General features: G+C 44.4%; 1 protein-coding gene across 9 annotated transcripts in view; it reads right to left on the bottom strand.

Annotated features, from left to right (window-relative positions):
* Positions 1-27,708, bottom strand: part of LOC137641331 (plasminogen receptor (KT)) — a 565,134-nt gene that overhangs the window by 466,572 nt on the left and 70,854 nt on the right. The gene's annotated exons all lie outside the window — the stretch shown is intronic.

Here is a 27,708-nt window from a genome sequence, read left to right as displayed (position 1 = left end):
ATAAATGGACACTACCGAGTCAGAGACAGGGCCTTTTAAAATAGCAGGCCCTGACAAGTCTGGACTGGAACTCTTGGGGCCAGCAGAAAGTGTTTCCAACAATGGAATGCTGGAAACTTCCCAAAATTCTCAACTCCCTGGAGGATGAACAACACCTTCCTCTGGAAAAAAGGCTATGAATCGTGGTGTTGGAAATTCGGGCACAGGAAAGTGAGCCATAAATTTGGGAGTCAAAACTGGGGTTTCACACATTTCAGTGGGGCTCTTCTCCCACAGTTGGAGGACCATACGATCTCGAAAAGATTCAGGCTTCAAAACAGGAATCTCATCAAAATCTTCTAGGGGATATAACCAAGCATCCAGTGCTATTTCCCTCTCATAAGTCCCAACTGGCTTGAGGATGGGCTTGGGCTGAGTAATAGTTCTCGTAGGATGGTAAATTTTCCTTTTCGTCCCGACTTGTTACCATCTCGAGACAAAAGGTATGATATGACTATTGCAACAACCCTATAGGAGTCACCATCACTACTAGAACCAGAACTCTCCAAGACTTCAGAGGAAGTCGGACTATTATCAGCAAGCCCTGGACTATTCTGAGTCTCAGTTACAAGATCCGTACCCTTCGGATAGCAAAGAAAGTGCCTCCTAAGATAGACTGGAAGTTCAAGCCGGGCCTTTAAACTAAATATCTTAAGCTTTTACCAGTTCACCATCAGGCAGTCTCTGCAGTTTATAGGCGACCTTATTCTCGTGTACCTTAGTTACACAGAATGCCCCCTCAAATCTAGGAATGAGCTTGTTTGACAGAAGGGGTCACAACTGGTCCACCTTCTTAAGAACCCGAGAACCCTCCTTAAATGGTTTGTACTGAGGATGCCCTTCAGCCCATGGATATCTCATTTCTGCTGACAGCAATGGGATGCTATTAACATTGTGAGCACCCTTCCGTATGTTCTCAGCTGGAGTACAGTCAATCTCAGTGTGGTAGGTATGGTTGTAACTGAGAGCTGCTCGGGATAAATACTGGTCCCATTTCTGAGATTCCCCAGAAATCATCCTCCATAACTCTCCAATGGTGCAGTTCACCCACTTCACTCCGCCATTACTAGAAGTTTTCTACGGAGTTATTTTCACATGTACAACATTGTACCACTCCAACAGCTCAGTAAATTCCTGGGAAATAAACTCAGGGCCATTATCAATCAACATCCGGACTGGAATACGAGGAATGACAGGATAATCTCAGTCTTCATGTGCTTGGAATATCATACTGCTCTTCTTATTCCTTATGGGTACTAAAGTCACCCACTTGGAATAATGGTCGACTACTATCAGACACCCAATAAAACCAGTACTTGTTGTTGGGAGACTCACAAGGTCCATAGCAACCAATTCAAAAGGGAAAGAGGTTACGATTTTCAAGGTTGGCGGGGCAACGACCTCCCTTGAAACCTTACAAGACTGACATTCCCAACACGTCCGGCACATATCCCTGATTACACTAATCAAGGAATTGTGCCAAACAAGTCGATGGAGCATTAGTCATTTTCCCAATCCCCCAGTGAGCATTTTGGAGGTGTGTCTCGGCAACTAGGTCTATCAGGACATTGAAGGTGACTACCGAGACTACCGAGCCGTCTGGGTTCCGCTCCACTAGCAAACCCTGGTGCACTTCCAGGTCAGACCAACATCTCCTATAGGCCAGATAGGAGCATGGAACCCGAAATGCAGGAACCCCAGAGTAGATCATCTTGATAACAGAAGGGATCTTGTCGATGATCTCCATGGATGTTGGCCACCTGAATAAAGTACAGAAGAGCATTCCCGGAGAACCCCCACGATCAGGTTCAGGGTCAGTCACCTTCATAACAGTGGTCTCGGTACGCAGAGGGGAGACTGAGAGTACATTGAGAGACAATTGAAGAACAGCAATGTGCTCATTCACCAACTGTTCTCGGGGTGAATCCAGTGTCAGATAGGCTGCATACAGTAGGTTCCTACCAAGAACAAAACAAAAAATGTCTTTGGCAGCTACCACCGCATAGTTAAACAGCGGTATTCTCCACCCGGAAGGACACTTCACCTCTAACTGGATGTAGCCTAAAATGTTGGTGCAAGTACCGGTCAACCATTCTAGCTGTTCTCCTGACAGTAACTGGTACTCTATGCCAAGTTGGCTCAGTACAGACTCATTTACAAGACAAATTTGTGACCCTGTATCAACAAGCGCACAAAATAAGGTTTCTAGTATTATTACTTTACAATGAATATGGGCTTGTGTAAAAAAAAAAACCTTTCCTAATAGTTTGTATGTTTGAAAAAAATACATATTACTGTCAAAATTGTTAGTTGAATTAATTGTAAAGCGTGTTTAGTAAGCCTCAAGCTCCCCCAAAGAATTGACTTAATCTGTTATTGTTTCTCTTAACAGGTAATTGCAATAATACCCTACAGGCAGTGGGGAGTCAAGTAGAGGTGTAACAATTGGAACATATCCATTCTGATTCTGCTGTATTTCAGACATCTTGGTTCTAGTCGACCAGAAAAGACTAGTTAATTATTTGTCGAACCTCTGCCCAGAACAAGATCAGAAGTTGAGAATTCAAATGTTCTGCCAATAAGTGTGCCTTTCATAAACTTTTATACTGATACGTTTGTTACTTATTACCATATTTGCAAGTGGTCATTTTTGCCTGTGGAAAAAATGGGAAAGAGGGACAATGAACATGATTATTTAATCAAAGTTGGGCATAGTGGAGATAATGATCCCAACAGGAAATTCTCACTTGATATGGGTAGAAAATAGCAGATGGTAGGGTGATATCCTTACTGATTGAAAGTGTTTACCTGCTGACTGTAATCTTGTCATGATTCTATGCTTGTGAAGAATCTGTTTATTCTTCCAGTAAGTGTCAGCATGTGAAAATGAAATGGCTTTTCACTCACCCGAAGGCACATCACTAAAACTGACCATATAAAATACTTAAGTCCTGGAACATTTTTGCACTCACCATTTGACTTCATCATCTCCACATCTATTGCAAGACATCAAGATGCCGCCAATTTAGTCTCCTGGTAACATACTGCAGAATAGTTTTGAAACATTGTTAATTGCAGAACAACAAGTTCAGGATAAAGAAGCCTACAGAGAAGATGCAAATAATTTCTGGGATGAGTTTTGGAGAAATTTGAACTTCAACTGTTTTCAAATCAACAGATGCTCATTGTTCTTTGGCCCTGTTAAAAGCTGTTTACAGACCCATCCACATTGTATAATCTATTACATGTTTTTGTATGTGAAACCCATATGAGTGTCCAATATGTGAATGGGTTATTTTTTATTTCAAAACAGTTTTTTAGTCTAGTTAGTGTAGGACTGAAATAAAGAGGGATACTATTTTTTCTTGCGATAGAAATATTCTTATAGATATATTTAACCTTCTTTCTCTTCTTTTTGTAATAGACTTTTTTGTTTTTGTAAACAGTAAGCATTTCTTTCCCCTGAATAATTTGTCCCCTTCTCAGCCACCAATTTAGATTTTTTAATATGCTTTTATTGTCATATTTCTCTCCTAAGTTTGTAAAGTTTACTTAAGCTTGAAAAATATCCTACCGAGAGAGTATACTGCTCCTCTCATTTAGGACTCTGTGCATGCCAGTATAAGTGACACGGTATAGCTCCAGAATAATATTAGGCCACTACAGTTCTAGCTGGGTCCCCTTGACCAATATAAAATCAAGTGGTGGTGCTCAGTGCCCAGTTCATTCTTGATTGCTTACTTTTTTACTAGATTTTTGGGTATTTCACCATTTTATCTTTATGTGTAGTGAACATTGGAGTGTGGTCAGCATTCGGACACTAGGCAATCTGCGTGCTACATCTGGCTACAGTCTGCAAACTACTACAACTACTGCCAAGCGTTGAGACACATGCGTACACTGGACTGACGAGGTGACGTTTCAGTTACATACTGGATTACAGGACAAACCTGAACTGGTTTGACGAGGTGCCATTTCAGTTACATACTAGATTACAGGACAATCCTCTAGCGCTTCCTGATCATCAGTGACCAAGCCATCAGCGTCAGGCACACTAGATTTCACCTCCGCCTTATGGCTCAGAATCACGTCAGTTGAAGGGACGTAATTACAGAGCTCTATCAGAGGATTAAAATGCACTACAAACAGACACTGAATATGCACACACTGAGGTTCAGTCACGGATGGATCACGATAGAATACAGGACAAGTGGGACCCCAATGGACCCAGATTTCCAGGTTCAATAGCTTATATGCAGTCAAAAGCAGCTCCAACGCTAGGACTGTACCTGGAAAACGCATCACCTTGATCCTGTTCCTGCTAGTCGTTTTCAGTTTGAACCTAGTCGACCTTCATCTTTCAGAAACTGCTGAACTAAGGCATCCCGAAACTTCGCTCCCTAAGTTGAGAGTCGGGGGCAATACCTGACCCTTCCATCCAGTAGTTCACAATTAGCTCCATGGATTTTATGAGAGAATCTAGACCACCCCGAACCTCCTTATACAAGGCCAGTCCAGTAGACAATTTGGGAGTGGTGGGTTCAGTAACAAGCAGACATTAATGCGGGCCAGCGGAATAACCAGTCAGCTGCAGCATTCTGATCACCTGGACAGTAGTTAACAATAAAATTAAATTCGGACAGGTCCTCCAGTGTCCGTGGTAAGCGACTGTCCACCATCTTTGAAAATACATCAGGGGACAGTGATCAGAATGAAATATAAAGAACTGACCATAGAGGAAAGCCCTGAAAATTTTCACACACCATCGAAGTCTCTCGCAGTCAAGGAAGGTCATAGAGTCGTACGCTATCACCAGATGCTCCAAGGATTCCTGGCTCAAACAAGCACCAGCACTCTCACCTGAAGCGTCAACAAAAAACTTCATAGATCTAGCAACTGCGGAGTAGTCAGGGTACAACAGCATAATGTCCTCCTTGATCAGTTCCTTTAATTGCTCAAAGGCACCGTCCATTTCTACAGTCCATATCTGGTCCCTTGGGATTTACGTCCTCCAGTCTTTGCTGATAACGGTTTGGCTATATGCGAGTACATAGGGATAAACTTCCGTTGGAAGTTAACCAGTCCCAGGAATCCCCGTGGCTCACGCACAGTGGTAGATTTATGGAAGTCCTCTACTTTCTGGATGTATTCTGGTAGCTTATGCATACCAGAATGTCCAACCAGATGACCAAGATACTTGACCTCGGCTAGATCCCAAGAACACTTCCCAAGTTTTATTTGAGTCCATGCTTCTGGAGAGTAGCCAAAACTCGTTCTACCAGTTTCAGGCGTTCCTCGAAAGAAGACCCAAAGATTAAGATGTCATCAATGTAGACAACAACCTTGGCTTGCGGGAACTCTTGTTGAATACTCTGCATTTCTCTCTGGAACACTGCAGGTGCATTCTTCAGTCCAAACGATAAGCGTCTGAACTGCCAGTGTCCAAAAGCGGTAGAGAAAGCCGTGTATTCTTTACTGTCCTCTGCCAATGGTAACTGGGAGCATCCATGAACCATGTCAAGGGGTGTAAAATATTTGACTCCTTGTAGCCCAAATACGGAGGCTGCCATGTTTGGCATCATGTTATACGTCCAGGGAAATACAACATTTGTTACCTCTTGCATCTTATTTTGAACCAAACCATCCCAATGTTGTAGACAACTATTAGAAACCAAATTCTTAATGTTAGAGAAACAATCATCACAAAGAATGGGACACCTTGGTCGCAACTCAGCAGCACCATTCTTTGCTAGTAAATCTGCCTCTTTGTTTCCAGACACACCTACGTGAGCCGGAACCCAGCAAAATTGAACTGCTATACCTCCCAGTCCAATAATAAATAGCCATTCTAAAATCTTTAAAACTAATAAGTTACTGGAATTCAAAACTTCTAAAGCTTGCTGGACACTCCTTGCATCACTAAAAATGATAAAATTACCCCCTTCTTCCCACGCTATTTTTTCAACGGCGATTAGTATGCTGTATTGCTGTATAGTTCAGCCGTAATTATGGAAGCTGTTAGAGGAAGTGAACATTTACAATTAAAACCATTACTATATACTCCAAATACAACGCCAGTATCAGATTTGGAGCCATCAGTATATATAAAAGTCGATTCCTTATATTCTCCAACATGTTCTATAAAATGAGACCTGGCTTCTACGTCAGTCATACTCTTTTTGTTCTGCAACATGTTCCATAAAAAGAGACCTGGCTTCTAAGTCAGTCATATTCTTTTTAACTACAATAAAATATTTACAAAGATAACTATGATAATTTCCATGAAGGAGTTGATGATACCTTAAATGGAAGTACCTTAGTTCTAACTATATGAAGACTGTCTATCAATTGTTTCACCCGAAAACCATACAGTTGAGGGGATTTTGGGTGTAACTCAAAGTATGTTGAGTGCCTTACAAGGCTTTTAGTCTGACAGGCTAAAGAATTAGGAAGTCTTTGCAACCTAAATCAATACCGAATAATAGAAGACTTTCGGCAAATGTCTAACGGTAATTCTCCAGCATCAAACAGGAGGCTTGAAATGGTCGAAGTTCTGAATGCTCTTGTTACCCATCTGATACCAGTAGGGTGTATAAAATCTGAAATTTTTAATCAGCTTGGGGTAGCTGAGGAGTATATTTCACACCCATAACTATTTTTTTTTAAATTTAAAGGCCTTGTAAATCTTTAAAATCTTTAAAATAGTTTTGCAGTCTGGCCCTCATGATGTATGGGAGAATACTTTTAGAAACTCAGGAGCCTAAAGACATTTAGTTTTTAATGACTTTCAGTGAGGAACACATGTAAGCTTACAACCAAATATCAAACGTAAAAAAACTAGCTTCATTTTCACAAGGAATCCATTGACCTTTCATGTATATATCCGGGTCTGGATGTACTCCCCAAATACGACAAAAATGGAAAACTGTAGATTTGCTTGTCGAAAACTTAAACCCATTCACGTCAGGCCAGTGAATAATTTTGTCAATTGAGAGTTGCAGTTTTTTCTCAACCATTGCCATTCTAGCTCCAGCAAATGATATGGAGAAATGATCTACAAATAGCGTTGAAAGAATATCTTAGGGAATGACAGAAGATATCCCATTAATAGCTAGTGCAAATAGGGTTACACTTAGCACACTACCCTGGGGAACTCCTCGTTCCTGACATTTCCTCTCTAATAGAGCTTCCCCCACTCTTACTTGAAAAAATCTATAAGAAATAAATGATTGAATGAACAATGGTAGCTCTCCTCATAATACCAAATTATAAATGGTTTTAAGTATACCACATCTCCATGCAGTATTATATTCCTTTTCGAGGTCAAAAAAGACTGTTACATGGTGCTGTTTGGAAGCAAAGGCTTCACAAATAGAGGACTCAAGTTGTATCAACGCACCAGTTGTCGAGAGCATTTTTCTAATTCCACACTGAATACGTGATAAAATCCCTTTCTTTTCCAGGTACCACATTAGTCTTGCATTGACCATCTCCATGACCTTAAATAAACAAAATGTCAATGCAATTGGTCGACAATTGGTCGATAAAACTTATCCTTACCAGGTTTTAAAAAGGCTAAAATAATGGCAAGTTCCCAAATACTTGAATAACTATGATCATGCCATATTCTATTAATAATGCTTAAAATAAATAACTTGGTATTAACAGGTACATGTTTAATTATTGCACATGGAATTCCATCAGGTCCAGGGGCTGTATTATTACAAGTAGAAAGTGCAGAATCAAATTATCTTTCAGTAAAAGTAGAAATGTATGATTCCTCCCTTCCTGTTGCAAAATTTGAAACTTTCTTTTCTTCAATTTTCCTATACTGGTCACCAGGAGCTGCTACACACTTGCATGATACAATTACAATGCAGTAGTTAACCCCTTGGGTGAAGAAGAATTGTTCTGCAATGGAAGATGAAATATCATTGGAAGGAGAAAGGATTAATGAAGTGGGATCTTTCAAATATTCAGGAATTATGATCTCTAATACAGGGTCTTTAGAATTTGAGTTCAATGAAAGATTGAAAAAAGCAAATCTGACAATGGCTAGAGTAGGCAAATTTTAAATCAAATTGCCTGAAAATACATATAAAAATCAGGCTTTATATATATATATATATATATATATATATATATATATATATATATATATATATATATATATATATATATCAGTTAAGTGAGATAGGTGTTACTGTAAGGACATGAGTCGTAGCAGCACAATGAAACAATATTCAACCGATTTTGTAGATTTGAGAACAAAGCCCTCAGAAGAATATTGCGAATTAAATGGTAGGACAGGATTAGAAACAAAACTATAAGAGAGATTACTTAAGTGCCATATGTTTATCAGATCATGGTGAGTGATAGATGGAGATGGTTTGGGCATGCTCTTTACACCCACCAAGAGAGATTAGTTCACCAAACTTTCAACTGGTTGGAAGACCCACGCCTACACGGCTGAGGACTATAAAGCGTAAAGTATGAGATGATGAATGGAGAAGTATTAATTTAGAAGCTCAAGATAGAGATGACTGGCTGTTATATGTACATTAAATTTAATTATATTCTAATACAAAATGTGTGAAAAGGGCTTATTTTTTCTTGTATGTTAATGTAAAAATAAAACAATTTTTCATATACAGTATACTAATGCAATTTATGACTGAAATATCATTGTGTTCTGGGACAAGAGTTCTAGATACTCCTTCAGTACCAGTAAGATGATTCAAGAGAAAGTCCATGGAGTTCTGTCATGTTGCGTAATGCTAGTCCTGGGCCCTTCTCGTCCATCAGGGATCGTTGGTCCCTCATACATAAAGGACAGGTGACAAGCGAAGGGAGGGAAACTAGACTATTAAATCGCTGTTGTTTGAAGACATTTTTTCCGCTACACCCTCTGTGACTGAAAATTAGTGACTACACAAAACAATAAAATATCCTAAAGAAGCTGTGTTCCTACATATAAACTTTTAATATTTGAAACTAAGTAATGTTATCTGTCCCTCGCTGCATAGAAGTTCGTGAAGCCAACTTTAGACCTAGTCTGTGAAGGTAACTCTAGACCTATGTAAACTACTAATTAGTTTTGGTGTGCTGTGAGTATTCAGCGGATCTTGTATAATACTGTAAATATTTATGGTAAATATTGAATATAGTTATATTCTATGTTTGCTAGCTATCATTTTCATTTGCTGTTAATGTTTTGCTACTGTTTGATAAACCTTCTAAGCAGAGTTTGCATAATCTACTTCGTGTACAATAGTTGAATGTAACACTGACGAAATCTAACCGAGACCCTTTGCTTCAATAGGCGTAAAAGATGATCCATCCATCCATCCATATACCAAGGCACTTCCCCCAATTTTGGGGGGTAGCCGACACCAACAATGAAACAAAACAAAAAGGGGACCTCTACTCTCTATGTTCCTTCAGCCTAATCAGATGATGATGATGAAAATGTTATTTTCATTATAAAATAAAAAATTTTAAGTAATTTTTATTTTTCCTAACATACTTACCGAGAACTACTTTCTTTAGGAGTTACTGGTAATCTCCTCTCTACCGACCAGAGTTTTGTGTAGGTTACCCCCCACCCCGCTTTCTAAGGAGGCCTACCCCCGCCATTAAGGAATGTGCCCCGAGGGTAGGCTCAAGGTAGGTCGCTGTCCGGCTGGGTCAGACTCATCATTAAGTTCTATTGAATTAGCACAATGGTAGCAAGGGAAGAGAGGCACTCGGGGAAGGAAGGGAGGGCCATTACCCGAAAGTAGTTCTCGGTATGTTAGGAAAAATAAAAATTACATAAAATTTTTGATTTGTTCCAACACGAATACTTACCTCGAACTACTTTCTTTAGGAGACTTACACTTTAGGAGGCGGGAGTGCTATTCTGACCCCCTGACCCAGGACGTGGAGGCCAAGAGGCCTAGGGATAACGGGACCTACTAGAAAGCGGATGCGAGGGTAACTACACAAAATTCACGTTAGTGTCTAAGTACTCACCCTTTGAAAAACTTCTTTAGACGTTCCTTCCAGGAGCGTAGTCGTGAAGAATGTGTTATCCTATGGTAACAGTCGGTATTCCCCAGAGAGGCAAGTAAGCAACTGGGTAGGAGGTAGGAAACCGCACTTGTGCCTACCGGTAGCTAGTCTTGATCGCGCCTGGGGTTTTTACCATTACACCGCTTGGAGGGCGGAGATGACTGTTCCAATGGAGAACCCGTCTAAGGATTTTCTCGAGTAGTCCTTGAGGTAATGGGCAGTAAAGGTTGACTGGTTCGACCAAGTACCTGCTCGCAGGATCTGCCCCACTGCCATGTTTTTCTCAAAGGCTAAGGAGGTGCTCAGGCCCCTGATGTCATGAGGCCGGGGAGTGCCTGGCACTGCTACGCCATCTTCCTTGTAGGTTCTGGCGATAACTTGTCTCAACCAGAAGGAAATGGTGTTTTTGGACATTTGTTTCTTATTAATACCTGTGGAAACGAAGAGGCTCCTGATGCCTGGTCGGAGATGCGCCGTTCTTTCCAGGTATTTCCTAATTGTTCGCACCGGGCATAATTTTAAGTCTTCTGCATTGCCTGTCTTAGGGATGGCAGGAATTGAGAAACCCTCAAACTTCGGGTCCCAGACTGCTGGGTTCTGAGTCTTGGCCACAAAAGAAGGCACGAACTTGAAGGATACTTCTTTCCACCCCTTTGAATGAGAAACGTTGTATGATAGACCATGGATCTCTCCCACTCTCTTAGCGGACGCCAAGGCCAGCAAGAAGACGGCCTTGAGGGTGAGATCTCTGTCTACGATATCCTTCAAGGGTTCAAAGGGTGGACGACACAGCATCTTCAGGACCTTGGCTAAGTCCCACTGGGGCACCCTACTCGCCTGTGGGGGGCAAGACTGCTCGAAACTCTTGACAAGCATCGCTATGTGTCTCGAGGCCCCCAGGTTGATGCCCTTCAGGAGGAAGACTTGGCCTAAGGCGGCTCGAACTCCTTTTATGGCTGGAATTGACATTCCTACCTTGTCCCTAAGAAACACCAGAAAATCTGCTATGTCTGGGACTGAGGCCGTAAGAGGTCTAATGTGCCTCTCAGAGCACCATTTCGTGAAGGAGGCCCATTTTCCCTGGTATACCGCGGCTGACGACTTTCTCAGGTATAGAGACATTCTCTTAGCCGTGGAGGAAGAATATCCTTCCTTCTTCAGAAGCCGCTCGATAGTCTCCAGGCATGAAGACGTAGCGAGAGTGGGTTGTCGTGGAGCCTGAGAAAGTGAGGCTGGTGCAGAAGGTCTGACCTGGCGGGCAGAGGCCACGGCGGTTGACTCGATAGGTCTTTTAGGTCCGCGAACCACTCTCTCTCCGGCCACCAGGGCACTACCAAACTCATCTTTAGGTTTCGGGCAGTCCTTACTCTGTTGAGCACTTGTCTTATCAACGTGAAAGGGGGAAAAGCGTACACATCCAGATTGTCCCACTTGTGCTGAAAGGCGTCTTCTAGGGCTGCTTTCGGGTCTGGTACAGGGGAGCAATAGACTGGGAGTTGGGCGTTGAGTTTTGTTGCAAAGAGGAAAGAGGTCCATCACCGGGGAACCCCAGCGTTGAATGATGAGCTTGGCTACTTCCGGGAGAAGGGACCATTCTGTCCCTACTATCTGGCCCATTCTGCTGAGGCCGTCGGCCAGAACGTTAACATCACTACTTGATTTTCTTCTGCCCAATCTAGAAACTCTATGGTGAGATCGCACAACTCCCTCGATTTCAAGCCTCCCTGTTTCTTTATGTATGCTACTACCGTGGCGTTGTCGCACATCAGCGCCATGGTGTTTCCCTTTAGCAGACTTGCGAAGTGTAGGCACGCCTTCTGGACTGCTTTCAACTCCAGGACATTGATGTGGAGTTGCCTCTCCCCTTCCAACCAGGTACCTCGTGCCATTTCGTCGAGGAGATGGGCTCCCTATCCCTGGTTGGAGGCGTCTGTGAACAGTAGTAACTCGGGAGGGCCAGTCCCGAAGGGAATCCCCTTGAGTGAGTTCGACTGGCAATGCCACCATTCCAGGGAGGGTCTCGTGTTTGGAAGGACTGGAATTAGCACCTGTTGTGAGTCCGTCTGGCACCAGAGGTTCTTGAGATTCCATTGGATGGATCTGAGCCTTACACTCCCTTGGGGAACTAGTTTCTCCAAAGAGACCAGGTGACCTATCAGCCTCTGCCAGTCTTTCGCTCTCCTGGGGTGTTCTGACAGGAACGGCTGAATGATGTGCCTGAGGTTTCTTATCCTGTCCTCCGAAGGGAAAACTTTTCCCCGAATGGTGTCTAATGTCATCCCCAAGTAGTTCATTCTGGTGGACGGGGATAGATTTGATTTCTTCGGGTTGATTACGATCACCAGATATCTGCAAAACTGGAGGAGACTTCTCCCTTGTTCCTCCAAGAGGACCTTTGAGGCGGAAAGAAGCAACCAGTCGTCCAGGTATCTGATAAGGCGGATGCCTCGTTCGTGAGCCCACACTGAGACAGTCGTGAAGACTCTCGTGAACACCTGGGGCGCTGTTGACAGACCGAAGCAAAGGGTCCTGAATTGCAGGATCTGGGAACCCCATTTCACCCGGAGGAACTTCCGACTCGAGGGGTGGACCGGAATTTGGAAGTATGCGTCCTTGAGGTCGATGGTCATCATATAATCTTTCTCCCTCAAGGACAGCAGGACTGACTTCGGAGTGTCCATTTTGAAGTCCGTCTTCTTGACGAACTTGTTGAGAGCTGACAGATCTATAACCGGTCTCCAACCCCCGGTCGCTTTCTCCACCAGGAACAGGCGACTGTAGAAACCTGGCCCTGGGAGAAGAACTTCTTCCATGGCGCCCTTCTCTAACATGGAGGATACCTCCTCTTGAAGGGCGGTCCTCTTTAGCGGGTCTTTGGGAGCTAGCCATTCTGTCCGGTTGGCCGGAATAAGAGGGGGTGGTTCCGTTAGGAACGGAAGTCTGTAGCCCTCCTTTAGTACGGACACTGTCCAAGGCTCTGCTCCTTGAGCCTTCCATGCTTGCCAATGACGTCTGAGGCATCCCCCAACCCGAGGCTTGGGCGGGGATAGGGGGCCTCCCACTCTACCTTCTTCTAGAGGCGGAGTAACCCGACCTGAAGGAGCTTGAGGGCGCTGGAGCTCCCCTGCGGGGGGGGGCTGAGGCGTTGCGGACCAGGAGGAAGAGGGGGTCTCTCTCCTCGTAGTGCTGGTAGAGGCTTGGGGCGTCGCGGCGCTATCCGAGACGGACCTCTTGTAGGGCGGTCTCCTAGAAGTCGTCGGTCTGGGGACGTTAGCCTCCTTCTTTTTCGAGACCTTCTCCATTATGGCTTCTAGTTCCTTCAGATGAAACAAAGACTCTCCCCACAGGGGTAGGCTGCGAATGGCTCGGGCCTCCCTGTCTGGTACCTTCCGAGACACCTTCGCTAGAACAGTGTCTCGCTTACGGAGAACCCAGTTAGCTGTTAGTGTGAGAGATTGATATGTCAGAAACTTAAGGGTTTTACCCCCGGAGGTAATGAGGTCCCTCAGTAGGCCTTGCTGGTCAGGGTCCTCGGGGTCGAAGGAGGCTTGTACACCCACCAAAGTGGAAGCCCACCAGTCCAGCCAAGAGGAGACGTTTACTAAGTCCCGCGACATTTCCTCCATCATGGAGGCTTCTGCTGGCGAGAAACAGACTGGGGCCAAAGAGGCTCTATCGTCTGAGACGCCTTGACTAAGGATATCTACGGCTGACTCCACCTTACAGGGGCCTGGGCATCGTCCCGCTGGCATATAGACTTTGCCTTGGGTTCTGAGGCCCTGGAGCAATTTCGAGGCACTCTGGGTTTTGGGGGCCTCGGCATTGCTGGCCACTACCTTGTCGACATACTCCTGCCCTAGGACTAGATTTCGGGCTAGAGGGAGTGCAAGGGACGTCTTAGGTTGGGAGGGAGTCTGCATGATCTTCAGAAGGCTTGACCTCCAGGAATCTTCATCCATAGCCGCAGGTTCTGCTATTTTGTGGTGCCTTCTGATAAGGCTAACCACTCTCCTATAGGCGGAGTCCTCCGTCGGGGAACCCTCCCATCCGTCAGCCGAGGTCTCGGCTTGGGGCCGGGGAGCTGGGTTACCGGGCACGCCGACTGGACGCCTAGCTCTTGGGGCCAGGGGCGCCGTCCTGCCGAGGTACTGGACGTCATCTGCGGGTATGTCCGCACCAGGGGCCCGGGATAATGCAGGCATCGCTGGTTCAGCGGGAACTCTCGTACGCCCTAGGGCTCTGGGTGCCGAGGACGCGGTTCCCGTGGGCTGACCCGACAGCGGGAACCGTTCCTTCCAACCCGAAGGCCGCACCAGTTGGGCTGGTTTGGCCAGGCCGCCTGACAAGAAGCGCGTTTCCCCCGCTGGGCGGGGTGAACCGGAGGCTTCGAGGACTTATGCCTTCTAGAGAGGTCTTTCCTGCGGGCTAGGTCGCGAGGGTCAAGGCTGTGCTTAGAGGACGGCAGCCTTGGCGATCGCTCACTGGACCGGCGGTCTGGGGAACAAAGCACCTTTGAGTCCCGAGAAACGTAGATCCAGGCGCCACCGGGAGATCTACTTCTCCTATACTTACGGCCTGGGGAGCGGGAGCGCTTCCTGCTATACCGGGAACGCGACCTCGAACGGGAACGTTCGCTCCTGGACTGCTCCCTCCGACGGCGGTGTTTTACCCTGACCTCTTCCTCTGACGAGGAATAGACGTCCGATGAACCCGACGACACTGTGTTCACCGCGTGTCGGCTGGTAGCGGGGACTGCGGGGGACTTCTTCGGGCGTTGAACGCCAGAGGTCGAGGGCTGGAGGAAGTCATCGGGGACTTCCGTGGGAAGGGTCGGGAATGACTCAAAACGTTCCATGCCAGGGAGCCAGGGATCCAGGGTCACATCCATCCTTAGGGGTGACCTACCCGGCGTCTTCGGGAGCCTCCAACCGAAGGCATCGTTACCCGAAGGTCGAACTTTCCTCTGGTTGTCTCCCCTAGCGACGATCCAGAAGCACAGGCCCACGAGGGCGGCGGAGATACCGAGACCGCGTTACTACCCCACAAGGGGTCATCGGAGGAAGCGTGCCCCCCGAGCACAAGGGCCGACTCTCCGGACGCACTAATGGGTCCTTCACTAGCCCTAGAGGGGCCCGCAATTAGCACTGCACATACACTGGGCTCCTGGGAAAGGACGCCTTGTTCATTCACAACACTAGACTTACCTCGTCCCCGTGTAGGGGACGGTGAAACCGAGGCCCCATCGGACCGCTCACTGGGTGATGGTAGCGGCGAAGAAACACTAGTTTTCCTGGGGGAACGTTTCGCCGATTTCCTCTTTTTGGCACCGTAACGTACCCACTGGATATCGCTCCAGTCTACACACTCGGGGCACGTATCTGCTGACGAGCAAACTTTTCCCCTACAGGAGGAACAAAGGGAGTGAGGATCCACTTCCGGCTTGGAGAGAAACGCTCCACACGATTTCCCGGCTCTAGGCCCAGGACAACGGCGGATTTGCTCCATAATGCACACAACGCACGACACAAGCACGAAGGGAATCAATGAAAACACTGGGTAAGCACACGGGTGGAAGGTGAACGCACAGGAACACCCGGGAAAAGTACACTGGAAAACGCAAGTTACCACGCTGGGAACACGTGGGGCACTAGAACGCACACAAAGGATCGATAGAGAACGAGAGCGAGGTGTTTACACCGCGCGACCAGAGAACTTAATGGTGAGTCTGACCCAGCCGGACAGCGACCTACCTTGAGCCTACCCTCGGGGCACATTCCTTAATGGCGGGGGTAATCCTCCTTAGAAAGCGGGGTGGGGGGTAACCTACGCAAAACTCTGGTCGGTAGAGAGGAGATTACCAGTAACTCCTAAAGAAAGTAGTTCGAGGTAAGTATTCGTGTTGGAACAAATAAATTTTTGAACATACTTACTTGGTACTTATATAAGGGATTTTGACGAAGGAAAAATCTATTTCTGGGCGAGGAACCTGTGTCGCCCTGTGAAATGCTCCTCTAGCACCATTTCTAAGGCATAATTATTGCTGAATATACCAGAGAAAATGAGATGCATGGAATGCCAGTAATAAACCTAGCTCTCTCACTCTTTGAGTGTCAGTATAGAAAACTGGGGCGTGATTGAACCACAACCATAGATCCCTCACCAATTAGACCTCTCCTTCATCAACATACCCCCTCTCTACCCCTACATCTGCCCACCCCCCATCCTCATTCCTCCCAGCACCCAAAGCTTGGACCAACCAGAGTGAGGGAAAAAAGGGAAAGGGTGGGTTCACTGGCGACACAGATTCCTCGCCCAGAAATAGATTTTTCCTTCGTCAAAATCCCTTTTCTCGGCTCGACCTGTGTCGCTCCGTGAAATCATAACAGAGAAATGGTACAAGCTTGGGAAGGGTTAAACACAAGGGACTGAAACTAAAAACATATAATGCAAAAAGAGAGTTTAATAGTACAAAAATATTTACAAATATAAAATATAAGATATACAAAACAAACAGATAAACTGGGAAAACTCTCAAAATGAAAAAGCCAATACAACCAAGTAAAAATACAAATTCCAAGCAAACAATGTAATTTGAGGTAAGGATGCACATAACGGATTTTAAGCGAAGTAAAAAATCTATTTTTGGGTGAAAGAGCCATGTCGTCCTGATGGAAGTTCTTTCATAAGTAGCTTCCTAGGTTATATGTGACTACAGTGATATATCCCACAGAATTTACCGAAGGTATCCAGAATTCTAACTCCTGGAGCGAGTATCCCTTAAAAATTCACAAAGGGATATCGCGTTTAAGGACGTATCTTGACACATCTCACAGCTATTTACACCCCAAACAGCGATTTTCACTTCGAGAGGGAAACATGGCAAGAAAATAGGAGTCGTTAAAAAGGTAAACACTCGATTCTCCTAATGTACTGTCAATAGTTCGCCCAATCGCCACCGCGAGGCGCCACCTGAGCCATTCTTTGTAGCTTCGTAGGTGTTGCAGATACAGTACCAAAGGGAGGGATTCATATCCTTCTACTAAAGGAGGGTGGGTCCATCAGGACGACATGGCTCTTTCACCCAAAAATAGATTTTTCACTTCGCTCAAAATCCGTTTTTTGGGCTTAGGCCATGTCATGCTGATGGAAGTTTACCATAGCATTAATGTAGATGTGGATTTATAATAGTGCCCTTATCTCGAATTAACTATTTCCTATCTGGTCACAAAGACCAAAGACACTTGATGTTACCGCAATACATCAATCAACTGAGCATACCAAATGCCAGCTCTTCCTGCCCCCTACAGGGAAAAGTCTATATAGACTCTAGGAAAATACCCGAAAATTGTGAGTTCAAAGAACAATTAGCAAGCAGAAGTATATTGTATCCTTATATATGTAAAGCATAGTTTGTACTAATAGGTAATGAATAAAATACTGTACCTCCCAGGTCTGGATCCAGACAGACAGGTTTATGTTCACGTAGGGATCATGAAACAGTAATATAGACATAGTACAACCAAACTTACCTGTTTGCATAATAGAGAAGACATTAGTCTTACAAAGTCCTAAGAGGATCAAAGATGCTCTGATATATATCATCTATAAAATCTTGAGGCGAAAGGGACGCAAAGATTCCTTCTATTGTTTATTTACAAGAAACACAGAAATCATAAATCCTTCTTGTTCCAGCAAGAGTTGAGGTGAAATTGGAGTGGTCGAAGGTTAAGCCTTCCCAGAGAGATGAACTGTTCCAAAGAGGAGAGAGTTCCCAACAGACTCATCCACCTCCTCACAGAACACCTCTGCTCTCCTAGAAACGCACATATCTTCTGAAGTGCTTGCTCCGTCCTTAAGAGAGACGGAAAAGCCCGAAAAACCTGACTCCGAATCATCACTCCTAAATATATAATTTCTTGAGAAGGTATCAGTGAAGATTTGTCTTTGTTGACTAGAAGACCCAATTCTTCCGTCAACTTCAAAGTTGTCTGAAGATCCTTCAGGCACCGATCTTGAGAGTGGGCTCTTAAAAGCCAATCGTCCAGGTACAGGGAGGCTCTGATGCCTCTTGAGTGGAGCATCCTGGCTACATTGAGCATAAGTCTCGTAAAGACCTGTGGGGCGGTGTTGAGGCCGAAACATAGGGCTCGAAATTGAAAGACTTCTCCTCGGAAATCGAATCTCAGAAAGTGCTTGAACTTTGGATGAATCGGGATATGGAAATAAGCATCCCGAAGGTCCAGTGATACCATCCACTCGCCTTTCCTTACCGCTGCAAGCACCGACTTTGTCGTCTCCATTGAGAACTTTGTTGTCTGGCTGAAGTTGTTGAGAGCACTTACGTCCAGAACTGGACGCCATCCCCCTGAGTTCTTGGGAACTAGGAAAAGGCGGTTGTAAAAGCCTGGTGACTTCTAGTCCTGTACTCTCTCTACAGCTCCCTTCTCCAACATGAGAGACACTTGTAGCTGTAATGCCTGCCTCTTTAATTCCTCCCTGTACTTGGGAGAGAGATCCACAGGAGTTAACCTTAGAGGGGGTTGATTTATAAAAGGGATCCTGTAGCCCTTCCTTAGAAGTTGGACTGACCAAGGATCTGCACCCCTCTTCTCCCACACCTGCCAGTAGATGTTTAGTCTGGCTCCTACTGCCTGAAGGCAAAAGCAGTCAGACTCTTCTTCACCCTGTTCTTGCTCTTCTTTTCTTATTCCCCCTTCCATCTGATCTGAAGTTACCTCTAACGGAAGGTTTTCCTCGAAAGGGCTAAGAAAACCTTTGAAAAGGAGCAGCCTCTTTAGGTTTGCGACTAATGAAAGAAGGTGGCAACACTTTCCTTACCGTCTTCGAGACCAGGTCTTGAGTGGCCTTCTGTGTTAGCGAAGAAGAAATCTCCCTAATAAGGTCCTCTGAGAATAGAGATGACAACAGTGGAGAATATAATAATTCTGATTTCTGAAAGGATGAAACTCCCAGACAGGAACGAACACAATTGGGCTCTCTTTCTAAGAATTCCTGCTGTAAAAATAGCAGCTACCTCATTAGCCCTGTCTCACAACACCTTATCCATGCATGACATGACCTGGATTAGGTTTGAAGAGTCTCCTTCCTTGAGGGTAGTCATCTTTTTGCCCAAGGCCCCCAGAGTCCAATCAAGGAAATTAAATACCTCGAAAGCTCTGAAAACACCTTTGAGTAAATGGTCTACTGTAATTCAGAAGTAGACCAAAACACCTTAGTCTTCCTCATGGCCGATCTACGAGGAGCGTCCACCAGGCTTGAGAAATCTCCTTGGGCAGAGGCAGGAACTCCCAAGGCGAGAACCTCTCCCGTATCGTACCAAATACTAGATCTAGAAGCCAACCTAGTAGGGGGGAAATGCGAAGGCCGCTTTCCCTTGCTCTTTCTTGGCACCCATCCAGTCTCCCATTAATTTAAGTGCTCTTTTAGATGAACGAGAGAGCATCATATTAGTGAACAGAGACTTTTTCTTAGGTTTCCTTAGAGTAAACTCTGATGGAGGCGAACGTGGAGCCACAGGAATAAAAGACTCTGGGAATTCAACATGAAAAATCTTCATCAGCTTCTTTAAGTCTAACGAATGACGAAAAGATTTAGAGTCCTCATCCTCAGATAACTCCTCAAAGGGTTCGGAAGGTGAAAGAGGAACATCAGCTTCTTCCTCTGATAACAAGTCTCGATGCTCCTCAGAACGCTCGCGATCCGCGTGGTCGGAGTTAAGAACTGTTGCATTAAGTTCAAAGTCCTGTCTAGATGTTTGTTGTTCTGCATAGCATACAAGAGGGCGGTCGATGTAAGAAGACTTGCGTTCCGATGAATGCTCAATGAGAGGACGCCTGGCGTCACGCTCGATGGGAGGACGCCTGGCGTCACGCTCGATGGGAGGACGCCTGGCGTCACGCTCGATGGGAGGACGCCTGGCGTCACGCTCGATGGGAGGACGCCTGGCGTCACGCTCGATGGGAGGACGCTCGCGTTCTGTTGAACGCACGGTGGATGAACGCCTGACATCACGCTCCACATCACGTCGTGGAGGACGCTCGCGTTCTGTTGAACGCTCGACGGGAAGACGGTCAAGAGCACGCTCGACATCACGCCTAGCTGAACGCTTGAAAGAGCTTTCAGCAGAACGATCACAATCACTGCTAAGCGCATGAACAGCAGCTCGATTAGGAGAACGCTCGACTTCCTGAAAGCCCGAGAGATCAGACTTTCGTGAAGAATGTTTACTTTCCTGATCATCACTGTGCGTAGCCACACACTCAACACGTTTAGAAACTTTATCACCAAGCGTTCGCCGACTCTCCGCCTTGTGCCGCTTAGGGTTAAGAGAGAAGGATTCAGTAGGTTGGTAGCATTTCATAAAAGATGAAAGCTTCTGCTGCATTTCTTGCAACATCTTAAAATTAGAGACTTGCGAAACACTAATCGCAAGTTCTTCCTCTCCACCGCTCAAAGACCGCTTAGAGCAAACAGCGGGTGAGATCCAATCTGAAGGAGGCGAAGGAGCATGAAACAATGTTACGGCCAGGTCGGATAAATGCTCAACACCAGGACTATTTTCAACTAATGTCCTAGCAGGCCGCTTACAAGGCGAGCTTCCTTCAGACGAAAAACGTTCAGGAATGTTCCAATGACTACAGCCTGCTTCCGATGTCCTGGAAGAACATAGGTCAATTTTCCTCTTAAGAGGTCTAGAAGTTTGACTCCAACCTCTTTTAGGTAAATCATCCTCCGATGATGAGCCAAACTTTTTAACTTCGCTTTTACTACGGTAAAAGCAAACATCCTGGGGAAAATCACAAACGCTCGAGGGAACGTCTGCTCGGGAAGTAATGCCTCTCGTTTCCTTTTGTCTTTCGACATTCCTTCTCCCAGGGGTTGGGGAGCTTGGAAGAGGTCCAGGACTAGGAGAACGACAAGCCCGAGCAGGCGTACCCTCCACAGCACTAATAACACTCACTGTACCTTTAACACTTTCACTTTTTAGCTGTTTAACACCAGCCATTAACTGCATTCTATCCGCAGCGATAGACTCTACCTTCGTACCCAACGCCAGGATACCCAACATCATATCTTTAAGTGTTGGTTCATTCATGGTACTTGTAGCGGGATCTGGAACTACCACTACAGGAGAAGGAATAGGAACAGTGACATAGGAAGAGGAATCTTTAGAAGAAAGAGAACTACATCTTACCCTATCTTTAGCTAACTTACGAATATAACGATCGAAATTAAGCCACTCATGATCATACATGACCCAATGCCTGGATAGCCAACATCATATCTTTAAGTGTTGGTTCATTCATGGTACTCGTAGCGGGATCTGGAACTACCACTACAGGAGAAGGAATAGGAACAGTGACATAGGAAGAGGAATCTTTAGAAGAAAGAGAAGAACTACATCTTACCCTATCTTTAGCTAACTTACGAATATAACGATCGAAATTAAGCCACTCATGATCAGACAGAATAAGGCATTCGTCACACCTATCATCAAGTTTACAAACTTTACTCCAACATTTAATGCATAATGAATGAGGATCAATGGAGGCCTTTGATAAACGGGTCTTACACCCACTAGCACACACCCTAAAACCACTAAAGGGGGTAGCCATTTTGAACTTTGACAAAGAGATCAAATACAAGCAAGGGTCAAAAAATCAATATCCAAACATATAACTAGAGTATCCAAATGAAAAATCAATCAAGCGAGTCATAAAACCAAAATTATTGTACTTCACCAAAGGGATAGCAATAATCAGTCAAAACGTGAGGAGAATATCCAACCAATGTTACCGCTAGTGCCGGCAGGGAAGATATGAATACCGAGGGAATGGTTTCCGGGTACCTCGCCAGGGGTGTATGGGTAGCACACCTGGCTATCCAATCGGCGATTGGCGCGAGTTTTGAATTTTTCTGCCGTGACGTCAGGGACGTAAGCTATATATATAACCATCAGGTAAGTCTTGTGTTTAAAAATTATATTGAGCTTACTTTCATACATAATTTTTCCTACTTCAGTCACCATCCTGCATTTCTGGCAGGGGTTGTAGCTTAGCAATTAACAATAATAATAATAATAATTACACCATTTACAGCTCTAAGAACTACTCTCCCCCTCTCGGCCTCCACCCTGACAATCAAACTCTTCTACACCTGAAAATGTTATTTTCATTATGAAATAAATTTTTGAACATACTTACCTGGTAGTTATATATATAGCTTACGTCCCCGACGTCAACGGCAGAAAATTCGAAACTCGCGCCAATCACCGATTGGATAGCCAGGTGTACCACCCCTGCGCCCTAGCGAGGTACCTAGGAACCATTCCAGGAACCCTCATATATTCCATGCCTCTAGTCTCTTAGAGGGGAGGAGGGTGGGACTTTAATTATATATAACTACCGGGTAAGTATGTTCAAAAATTTATTTTATAATGAAAATACCATTTTTAAACATAAGACTTACCCGGTAGTTATATATATAGCTGATTAACACCTTTGGTGGAGGGTTAGAGACAGCTAGTATATCTGGAATTTTTCTCAAGAGTTATTAAAACAAACTCAAGGGTTCGTACCTGATAAGCAAGCTGACTTCAATGATTCTCTGTCTCATTATGTCTGCTAGCCTTATGAGATACAGCGATCCTCCCAGGGGGCTGAAGATCCCTAGGGACTGTCAAACCGGTGTATATACAGTGAACCCTCGTTTATCGCGGTAGATAGGTTCCAGACCCGGCCGCGATAGGTGAAAATCCGCGAAGTAGTGACACCATATTTACCTATTTATTTAACATGTATATTCAGACTTTTAAAACCTTCCCTTGTACTTAGTACTGTTAACAAACTACCCTTTAATGTACAGAACACTTAATGCATGTACTAACGTACCCTAAACTAAAACAGGCACAAATATTAAGGGCGACTTTATATCATGCGTTTCCTAAACACGCCAAAAAGCACGATAAAAAATGGCAACCAATGTTTTGTTTACGTTTATCTCTGATTATAATGAAGAAACAAACGCATTTACACATCTGTATATAGGTTAGTTTCTGCATCGATTATATTGATTATTCAGTACAGTATGTTGATTTGGTTATTACTAATGTTTTACTTAATTTTTCTTAGGACTTCCAAATGAAATGTTTTTCTTTATGACGCCGCCTGAAACGACGGCGTCATAAAGTACGCTCAGTAAACAAACTAAGGAATTTAACGCGCATGATGAAAGTGATAAATAATGGTATTACAGAAAAGCTTTAATAAAATATGTTATTACAAAAATTATTTACCGTATCTATATAAAATCATACATACGTAGCAAAGCAGGAAAACAATCTACGAGAGAGAGAGAGAGAGAGAGAGAGAGAGAGAGAGAGAGAGAGAGAGAGAGAGAGAGAGAGAGAGAGAGAGAGAGAGAGAGTTGTTTTACATACGTAAATGTAAATATTAAACAAAACAAAAAAATAGCCCCATTTCATATAAAATAGATTACAAATATTTTACTTTATCATATTACAGTAGTCTGTATAATACTGTAAAGTTCAGTACAGTATGTTGTTGTTAAAGTCGTGGCGATGAAATTCTCACGAAACAAAAACACGCCATTTGAGTACAACAGCTGATTCTCTCTCTCTCTCTCTCTCTCTTCGTGTTATACATTACTTACAGATGAAGAAACTAAAATTAGTTTTCTTAGTGTCAATTAATACGAAACGAAATAATTAGGCCGAGTCTACATCCATTTCAATCATAGCTAAAAATACGGCATCCGATTTCATCAGCAAACCACTATTTTTTGGGAAATATTTTATTCTAGAAAATTGCCACTCTTTAAATAGTTAATTGCACATTAAGAAAGCGTGTACTTTTGTTTTTAAATTTCGGGTTTGTTTTTAAAAATCGAGTATTGTTGACTTCTTTTTTTTTTTTACTTTTGGCTGTGATTAGACCAGCTGTCATCTAGCTGCCGCTCTTGAGTGTGTACGAATACACTAACAAAGTATCATTTATACCATTTCTTAACTTATTCAAACCGTCTACAGTATACAGTTGATATTACATAAGCACCAATGTGTTATAACCTATCAATCTCTCTCTCTCTCTCTCTCTCTCTCTCTCTCTCTCTCTCTCTCTCTCTCTCTCTCTCTCTCTTTCTCTCTCTCTCCTCTCTCTCCTCTCTCTCTCTCTCCTCTCTCTCTCTCTCTCTCTCTCTCTCTCTCTCTCTCTCTCTCTCTCTGTGTGGGCTACTTTTCACTACCCTCCCATTCCTTACCTCTCTCTATCTCTCTAACAAATGATATCTTTGTTGCTCCTCAAAGTTTCATTTATATTGAAAATCAATCACGATTCAATTTTCCTTACTTTCTCCAATCTCGCACCATCGGTCACATCGCGGTATTTTCGATATTTCTGGAAAATCCGCGATATATGTATATACATGGGTTATGAAAAAAATCCGCGAAGTGGTGAATCCGCGATGGTCGAACCGCGAAGTAGCGAGGGTTCACTGTACCTCATTATGACAGAACCTCCTCCAATAACCAGTTCCGGGCGGCTCTTCAAGGAACAAAATTGACCACCTGACTAAAATCAATGATTTTGGAAGACTGACACAGTCTCCACAAACAACCATAAAAACAAATAAAAGTTCCAAGAGAAGAAAAGGTATTGGGATTATGGGAACGTAGTGGTGGATCCTTCACCCACTGCTGCACTTGCTATCACGAATGGTCCCATAATGTAGCAGTCCTCATAAAGAGTCTGGACACGATTAAAATAGTGTGAAGTGAACACAGATTTATTCCCCCAAAAGGTTGTGTCCATAATGCTCCACAACAATCTATTCTGCTTGAAGGTCATTCAAGTTGTTATAGTACTAACCTCATGCGTCTTGACCTTAGAAACTTCAGGCCAGTCTCACTGTAAGAGTCTGATGAAGAATGAAAGGACATTCTTGACATCTGAAAAACGAGGGCTTCTTAATCGAGCACCAAAGAGCTTTCGACTTGCCTCGCAACCCTTTCATACTGCCTGGGTAGAACTTCAGGGTTCTTACTGAACACAGGACTCTCCAACTCCTCGCCAACCATATCCGAAAAATTCGGAAACTCAAAAGCCTTAGGTCAAGGTTGAGAAAGGCGGTCTTTCCTGGTGAGAAAGCCTAACTGCAATAAGCAGATAGCTTCGTTATCTCGAAAGCCAACATTTTACTAAAACGTATTTATTAACTGATTCTTTTAGATGTCACAAGACTAACAAGAAAAATAGTTTTCATCGAGAGGTCCTTAAAATGAAGATGAAAGCAAGTGCTCAAGTTTGTCACTCATAAGGGACTTCAGGATTGAGTCCAGGATCCAAGCTGGTGAATCCTGGTTGTTTGATGTTACAAACAAGTTGAGAAATTCCTGTAGGACTTCATTAATCGAAAGGTCCAAGATACTGTGTCTGACAACCGTCGCTAACACACACCTGTATCCCTTAATGGAAGAGGATGAACAAATGAGCTTCCTTCTAAGGTAAAACAGGAAGTCAGCAATCTGAGTTGTAGAGATACTGGAAGAGAAAACAGAGTTGACTCTGCACCATTCTCTAAAGCCTCCCATTTGGATTGATAAATCCTGATGGTAGAAGTCCTTATTGCTCTCTTAGCTGCCTCTTTCGAAAACCTCTATTCCTGTGAGGGGGTTTCAAAAGGCTGAAGGTAGCTAGAAGAAGAGCTTGGAGACTAGAAAGGTAACTTTCCACGAGAGGTTGTTTGAGTAAAACTACTCTTAATGGAAGACTTCTAGGAGAGTCCACCATCCATTCCAGTATCTCTGTGAACCATCCTCTTGAGGGCCAAAAGGCGGCCACTAAGGTCACCTGGTCCCTTCGTGCGACACAAAGTTTTGTGTCACCTTGTAAAGGAAATAGAACGAGGAAAACGTACACATCCAGATAGGACCAGACTAACAGGAAAGCGTCTATGTGAACTGCTTCGAGATTTGGCACTGGAGAGCAGTAAGTTTCTAGTCTCTTTGTCTGTTAAATCACGAATAGGACTATACAAGAACGACACCAAAGTCGCCACAGATTCTTGCAGATTTCTCGATGAAGTGTCCATTCTCCAGCTGAGACTGTTCTGCCATAAGTTCTTCTCTTTTTAAAGAACCTTGTTAGAAGGAAAACATTCTCCTAAGCCCAGATGAGAAGACTCCTCTCAGTCCCGTAAAGGAACCTCGAGTGGGTTCCGTCTTGCTTGGCAATGAAAGCCAAATCTGTGGTGTGATCGGCATAGACCTGCACCACTTTGTTCCAAACTGATCCTTCAAAGCTTTTTGAGAGCCAACTGGACTGCCAACAGTTCTTTTGGGTGATGAGGAAGCTCCTCTGATCCTCTGTCCAAAGTCCCGAAGCTTCCAACTGTCTAGTGTTGGTCCCACCCCGAAACCGAGGTGACGAGACACAACACAAGGTCTAAGATCCTCTGTTCAAAAGGAGTGACCTTCTTGAAGTTTGACTGGATCGAACCACCACTGAAGGCAACTTCTTATGGCATCCTAAAAGAGATGCATATCGACTCAAGACCTTCTCCTTGTCCCAAAATAATTGAGGTTGAAATGGAGAGAATAAACTTGACTCTGAAACACCATCCTTAAATAAAGTATTTTCTGTGATGGTGTCAGATCTAACGGAACTGGTGACGTTGAGTTTATCAGGATACATCTATTAAGGTCCTGACTCCTGGCGTCAAGGAAACCCAGATCACCGCCTATGTCGCCGCGTTGTACTAAGGCTAGACGCTCGACAAAAAACTTTTGTGATCAAAGAGATCGGAACTAAGACGTCCTTGATCTCGACATTCGATTCGACTAGTGTCACCACGAAGTCCGAGGCTCTCATGTTTAATGTCATGCCTCCTTCTAGATCTCCGACGTCGAGTGTCCTGAAAGACAGGGCGCCGAGCGTCCTGTAAGACGTGGCGCCGAGCTTCCTGTAAAACGTGGCGCCGAGCGTCCTGAAAGACGTGGTGCCGAGCGTCTTGAAAGATGAGGTGCCGAGCGTCCTGTAAGACGTGGTGCCGACCTTCCTGTAAGACGTGGAGCCGAGCGTCCTGTGAGACGTGGCGCTGAACATCCTGGAAGGTGTGGCGCCAAGCTTCCTGTAAGATGTGGCGCCGAGAGGTCAACAGAGCAAGACGCCGAATGTCCTATAAGACGTGGTGCTAAGCGTCCTGGTGTCAGAAGAGACTCGTCTTGATGACAGGAATACGCAATTCTTCTGAAAGGTTCAAAGTTATCTGAAAATCCTTCATGAAGATCGTAAGAAAGAGCTCTGGTAAGTCAATCATCCAGATACAGGGAGGATCTGATGTCTCTTGAGTGCAGTATTCTGCTACATTAGCAAAAGTTTAATTGCAAAGTCTGCCTCTTAAACTCCTCTCTAGATCTGGGAGAGAGATCTATTGGAGCTAAAACTAAAGGAGGTTTCCCTATGAAAAGAAATTGTTGTCCTCCTTCAGAAGATGTACTGACCAAAGGTCTGCTCCCCTCTTCTCCCAAGATTGCCAGAAGTTATGTAGTCTGGCTCTACTGCCTGAAGGCGAAAACAG

The sequence above is a fragment of the Palaemon carinicauda genome, chromosome 5, assembly GCF_036898095.1.
Source record: "Palaemon carinicauda isolate YSFRI2023 chromosome 5, ASM3689809v2, whole genome shotgun sequence".
In the NCBI taxonomy this organism is placed as follows: Eukaryota; Metazoa; Arthropoda; class Malacostraca; order Decapoda; family Palaemonidae; genus Palaemon; species Palaemon carinicauda.
The sequence above is the reverse complement of the archived record's forward strand: the minus strand, read 5'-3'. Positions and strand labels throughout refer to the sequence as shown.